Below are 6370 nucleotides of genomic sequence, written 5' to 3'. Positions count from 1 at the left end.
TTCCTGACCAAAGCTGTTCAAAAGCCCAAACAAAAAACAAACCATATCCCTTGTATGTACATGTTTGAGGACATTAAAACAAATATGCTGTGCTATGTTTCAAAATGCGGGGTCCGGGCGCTGTATTTAGGTTGTCTAAATGTTTATCTGTCTTGCCTTGTAACTATGCAAAGTTGTTGTGCATCACTGAGGGATCACAAAACAAACTGGGTGGTGAGATTTCAACAAACTCTCCGTCCGACTTTCCAATTCTGGCACTCGGTCAAGTCATTAAACTTCTCTACGTGCTCGGGATCCAACTCTCTCGCTATCTCACTCTCTCTCTCTCTTCTTCTTCTCTCTGTGCAGCACTGGAGGTGAGAACTGGGCTCGGCAGATGACGTATTGCTTTCGATGGAGCCAAGGCCAACAGAACTTCAGAGCTGCAAAACACAGCAGTAATATTACAGTGCGATTCATTCACCACTCAAACACCGGTGTCACACTACAAAGCCCACCCTCCACTGATGTCTGCTACCGTGGAGACGCTCCACCACCTCAAACAAAGATGGATCCACAGCGCCTTTCCTTCCCGTTCTCATGCATATCCTTCTGAGGTACAGGACGTTGCTCGTTTGACCACCAAGCCAAGCCCGTCACATTTACTGCCAACAGCGTGCCCCTAAACTAAAGTCTGGAGTTTAAAATTAAAATCTAGAGTTAAAAAGCAAATCTTTGATTCCGCTCGACCAAAATCCCTGTTCACTTTGAGTTTCGTTTACAAATAGTGGGTTAGCCTGCTCCCTATAGAGCCGCATCTTTTTAGCGGTGCAGGCCTAAAATGGCACCCACAACCACAATGCAGGAGGAGGGCTGGAGGGCTGGAGGCTGCACTAGTGCCCACAGCTCTTACACACAGATTGGGAGAAAAACAGCCCTTCAAACAAGCAGGCTGTTTGTCAGCCTGAGGGGAGTGCCAGGCCAGTTTTGCCTTAATATAGTCTGATCCTCTCTCCAGTCTTCCAGCAGCACACATTCTGGTGCTATGAAAACCATGTCAGATGTGACTTATTGGTTCAGCATTTGAAATAGAAAGCTGTGGTTGCTCTTGGTTTTTTGGGAAGAGAGAGCTCTCTTAAGTCTAGGGGGCCTCAGCGAAGCAGCACAGCCGAGGCAGGCAAATTTAGGAGGGTCAATTTCAGGAAGAGAGAAAGAAATGAATCTTGCAAACAGGAAGACGCTGAGGATGCAAAATTCCCTCCAAGATTCTGGAAGGCGGCAGAACACTCCTTTTTCCTTGGGAGCTGTCAGCGAGTCCGGTTCAGAAGTTCAGTCCCGAATCTTCCCTGAGGGTGAAGATTCATTATCTGTTGTGCTCAGCTATGAATCTGGGAGAACACAGGTCTCATCGTCCATAACTCAGAGTAATTACAAGATAAAGAGTTGATTTTGGCGGGAAGGTAAGATCAGCACATACTGTAATGCCATTGTTTCAACTTCCCAGGAAATGGTTTTTGTTCTAATGTGGCCGATTTCAAGCAGTCTTAAGTGCTCCAATAAACTTTAGCCACACAAGCCAAAAAATCACACACATTGGTTGGTTTGTTTGACTTTCTTCTCAAAACCTTATTTTATCCAACTTTTTCAGCATTCATCAAATGAATTCAACACTGACAGGAATATCCAACAGGAATATGTATCTTCTGGTACACTCACTGACATTTTCATCTGAGAAGACTTTCTATAATGAACTTCAAATACTACATGGATAGACAGTAACACGTTTTAGGAGAACAAGCGTTGTTCAAGAGAAAACCGGATCTCTCCAGCTACCTCCGTTGTCCACCATCTCTCTGGAACCTGTGTCTCCAAGCCCCCCTGGCACATCCAGTGGCTCAGTGCAACATCTGGACCTGCTGCTTCCAAACTGTTTGTTTGTTTTAGCAATTTTGTCCCGATGTTTCTCATTTCATTTCTTAATGTCCTAAAAGGCATGATCCTATTACAGGTCTGGGACGATCACGGAATGATTGAAACCGAATACGGGGGCTTTGTTGAGAGCACTTGTGTTGTGTATACCGCTGTACAGCCACCTTTGACATTGCAGAGGCTACGTGTATGAGAAGGCATTCAACCCATCTGTTACTTGGAGTGAGGCTCTCAGAGAGGACAGCTTGTACCTGAGTGTTTGGGTCAGCTGTCAGGCCCTGTGCATGTACCCAACACCTTAGACAAGACTTAAACATGCCCTTAGAAGACCTTAAAAGACAAATTATACAAAGACACATGATTTGTACAGTTAATTCTGTATATAAAGCTGTAATGCTACAATAACGCTATGTGCTGAAGTAAGATAAGGAGTCATTCTACTGACACTTTAATGTAAATAATACTGACTCCTGGAGCTACTGCATATGCCTCTAACATTCAACACAGGCCTGAGAGTCCATTTAGCCCCCACACACAGCTTGTGTCCAAAAAAATATATTGAGGGGTGCAGAAAAAAATACTCCACATATTTTGGTTGAAATTGCAACCGCAGGGTGCACTCACCATCCCAGTATTTTTGAAAAGTAACTCTCAAACTCCTAGCGTAAGCTGCCCATCTTTCTGGTTTTGCCCCCCCATCCTTGGTGCCTGGGCCTTGTCAATCAGCACCCCCCTCCCTCCCCCGGCTCCCTCCAACATGGTGGCTTGCTGGCAGCCGGCCCAAACCTCTCCTCTGTCCTCCTAATGGGTCAGGGGCTCTCAGCTTGTCCTTGACAAATGAGAGCTGGACTTCCAACTCACAAAGGCCAACATTCAAGGAAATGGAAAAGTACTAACTAACTGTGACTCAATCCCTTGAGATAGGAGGGTGTGTCACTTATCCGGGGGAAAAACACTGACATGCTAAAATGGATGGCCCGCAAAACAAATCTACAAATCAAATTCCCCCAAATATTACAAGGCGGAAGGAATATTCTAAATTCAGGAAGTGTTCCTCATTTTTTACGAGTTGATATTTTCAGAAACTCTGCCTCAGCCAACAGCTGATCCCTAACAGCAATAATATTGCAGATCAGAGCCCAAACCCAAATAAACAACCAAACCACATTGTGATTTAGCTGTTCCACTCACTTTCATCCACTCCAGGACAGGGCTGAGGTTTGCTGCCTGGCCTCACATCTGTGGGGCAGAGGAAAGAGGAACTCCCAAAATAATCCTGAGAGACCACTCTCTCACCCATCTGGACACACCCTCGCTCTGTCTCTCTCACCCTCTCCCTCTCCCTCACCCCGTCCCTCTCATTTTATCTCAGCTCAAACACACTCACTAACATATTCATCATCTGTGTTCCTCTGAACTCTCCTCATCCATCACAATGACATTCTGACCGACTCCTCCGCTCTGCTTTGACCTTAGCCAGACTGCCTGACCTTCCTCGCCATCGGGTGTTTCTCCTCGCCCAGCTCAGCATCACCCCTACATTCTGGTGCCATGACATCAACGTCTGCCCAAAGCTACTGATCATCCTCCATTTGTCAACGGATAATCTCTCTCTGGCCCTCTCTTTAACTAATCTGAGCAGGTCGAGAGAGAGAAGAGATTACAATACGGAGTCTGAATAATCAAGGGGGCCCTTATGAGAGCGGGTTCTTGTATCATTACACGTGCTTACATTCAAATTGCCCACTTAACATACCTCTTCAACAGCCACATGTGTTGATCATTAGCCAGCGCTCTAATCGCCCAAACATTATTCTAGCACACTTAATGGCATAGTTGTGTTTTTTGCTTCAGGTCTTTATGATAAGAGCTGGAACGCTAAAGGTTTATTAATTTCCTTACTAATCACAGAGAGCGGGTTTGATTATAAAGACGAGTTGTGTCAGAAGGCTTGTGAGTAGTTTGACCCTATTCATATGCACAGTACCATCGCATGCACTCACATTCAATGAAATGACGCTGCACCTGAAATACTATAATACACAAATATTAATTTGATCAATTAGCGCACCAGAGACAAAGGAATATTCTTAAATCCAGTCAAAATATCACCCCAATATAGGCAATGTAAGTGGGAGTAGTAAAAAGATCTAGAAGTCATCGGAAGTGTCTTCTCAATGCCAACCAGACAAAACAATGCTTTAGCAACTGTTTGAACTTGAACGTGTTTTATTTGAAAGCAGCCATGTGTGTCCCCCAGGCTCCATGTCATGGCCTTTGAGATGGGATTCAAGACTTGCTTCTCTCAACTTTTTAGTGTTCTATTTTCTAAGTGCAGCCCCTATGTAACTTAAGTTCCTGTGAAGGGCTAATGATATGGGAGAAACATTATTCTGTGGAAACTGTCAATAAAAAAACTGGGCTTGAAACAAGAAAGGGACTTATCAACATTGTAATCATACCTAATTGTAGCCATTTCCCATGTACATTCATAAATGTAACAAAATAGTATTGCCTGTTTTCAAGAAAAAAATTACTTATGCCAATTGCACAAAATTGCAAAAAACTTTGGATAAGAAAGTATCTGCTAAATGAATAGATGATCATTATCAAACAGATAGGCTACATACAAACTGCCTTTGCACAATGAGGAATCATTGATATTTATGATTCATATTAAACATGCCAGATATATAATATGTTAGACATAAAAAAAATATGCTAAAATATATTAATTGATAGTACCATCCAAACTTGAAAGGAAGTCATCTCAGATTTCACTCCAAAATGTATGGTAGCTACACTACCTTAAAAATTGCATTAAATCCTTCAAGTATGTACAAGTGATATATATTCATTAGCTGGCTGCTCCAGGCAGACATGATTGAAAGGATTCCAGTCGAAAGCCACAGGGTGACAGTGGACACAGAGGATTAGAGAGAGGCTGAGGCAAACATTTCTGTCTACTCCAAAAATAAAAGGCAAGAGAATGTCTTTTCCTATGTATGTCCAAATGTTTCAGGAACTGCAGCAGGAGTTTTGCTGTTGTAACTTTTTAACTTGACAAGTTGCGAACCCTTGAATGTTTGCAAAGCCGACTGTACACTGTACACTGAACACAAAAAGCAAGGGTGAAGACACGTAAAATGAATTTACGTGTATTTTGGAGGAAGTTGAGAACCATTCACTTGGTTTACATAATAAAAAACACGAACAGCAAATTCACAAAAAATAAGCCAAGCAGTGACTAACTTTGGTTAAAAAAAAAAACTGCTAAAATATCAGACACAGATCACAGATATTTCCTACACTGGACTGAATCTTTTCTTGATATTTCCTGCACTGCTATAAGTCCTGTCTGAGAAATAGAGAGAGAGAGATTTGAAAAGAGAGACAAACATGGAAGACTGAGAGAAGAGGAAGAACAACAGGCTTTGATGCGGTCTAATACAGTAACTTTGATCAGACAATTGTCACTCACGTGCCATCTGTATTTTTTTGTCCAATTTCAATCTCTTCTACACGCCAAGTGTGACCTTAAGATTATGTACCATTGTAGAAAAACTCTTGAAGAGGTTGAGCATGTGGAAGTGAATGACAATGATTAGATGCAGTGTCTGATAGTGTAGACATTGTTAGTGTTTGCAATATTGCTCGTTGCAGCACCTTGGTAACAAGTCATTTTAAACTGCTTCTACTACTACAGTTAATGTAATATAGTATAATATAATGCAATATAATAGGATTTAACTTTTTTTTCAATTAAATGAACGGTTAAGAAACGTTAAAAAAAGATTGTCCATTGAACACACATTTAGTACCCCACAAACAAGCATTTTCTTTTTAAATAAAAGAGTCAGGATGACATTCAGTTTACACAATCAACATCAGTGAATGTCAGTTCACTACGATTATTATAACGGAATATAGTACAGTAGCTTGTTCAAGCAAGTCAATATAAGTATAATTTCGAAACAAAGTTATTTAAACAATTTAGATAGCTTGTGATTTGCTTCCCTAGCCCATTTTCACCTTTTATGACTTTGACACCGTTGCGTCAACCAGTGGACATATTTGACATTTCTACAAATGTGCTTTCATCTTCGGAAGTAAAAAGTTTGCCTACTGGCCATCTGTTTTAACTGAGCTGTACATTAAATTTTCCTTGAAACTCTGAAAGTTTTTGTAGGCCCTGTCATCCTATTAATAAATCAGGAGCATCATTTTGAAGCTATTCCAAAGCCCACAAAAGGCACAATCACAGAACTAGTATGTATGTAGATACTCCTACAGAGGCCTGGGACCATGGTCTGCAATTCCACCATTTTTTTAAATATTGTTTTATGTAAGTTTGTAATAATTAAATATTAGCCTTTATGAAGACAAAAACTTACAGGCCCCAACAATCGCTCTGTTGATAAAGTGTTTCTAAAATAAATCCTAAATGTGTTCAGTGAATTAA

The sequence above is a fragment of the Osmerus eperlanus genome, chromosome 11 (assembly GCF_963692335.1).
Source record: "Osmerus eperlanus chromosome 11, fOsmEpe2.1, whole genome shotgun sequence".
In the NCBI taxonomy this organism is placed as follows: domain Eukaryota; kingdom Metazoa; phylum Chordata; class Actinopteri; order Osmeriformes; family Osmeridae; genus Osmerus; species Osmerus eperlanus.
The sequence above is the reverse complement of the archived record's forward strand: the minus strand, read 5'-3'. Positions refer to the sequence as shown.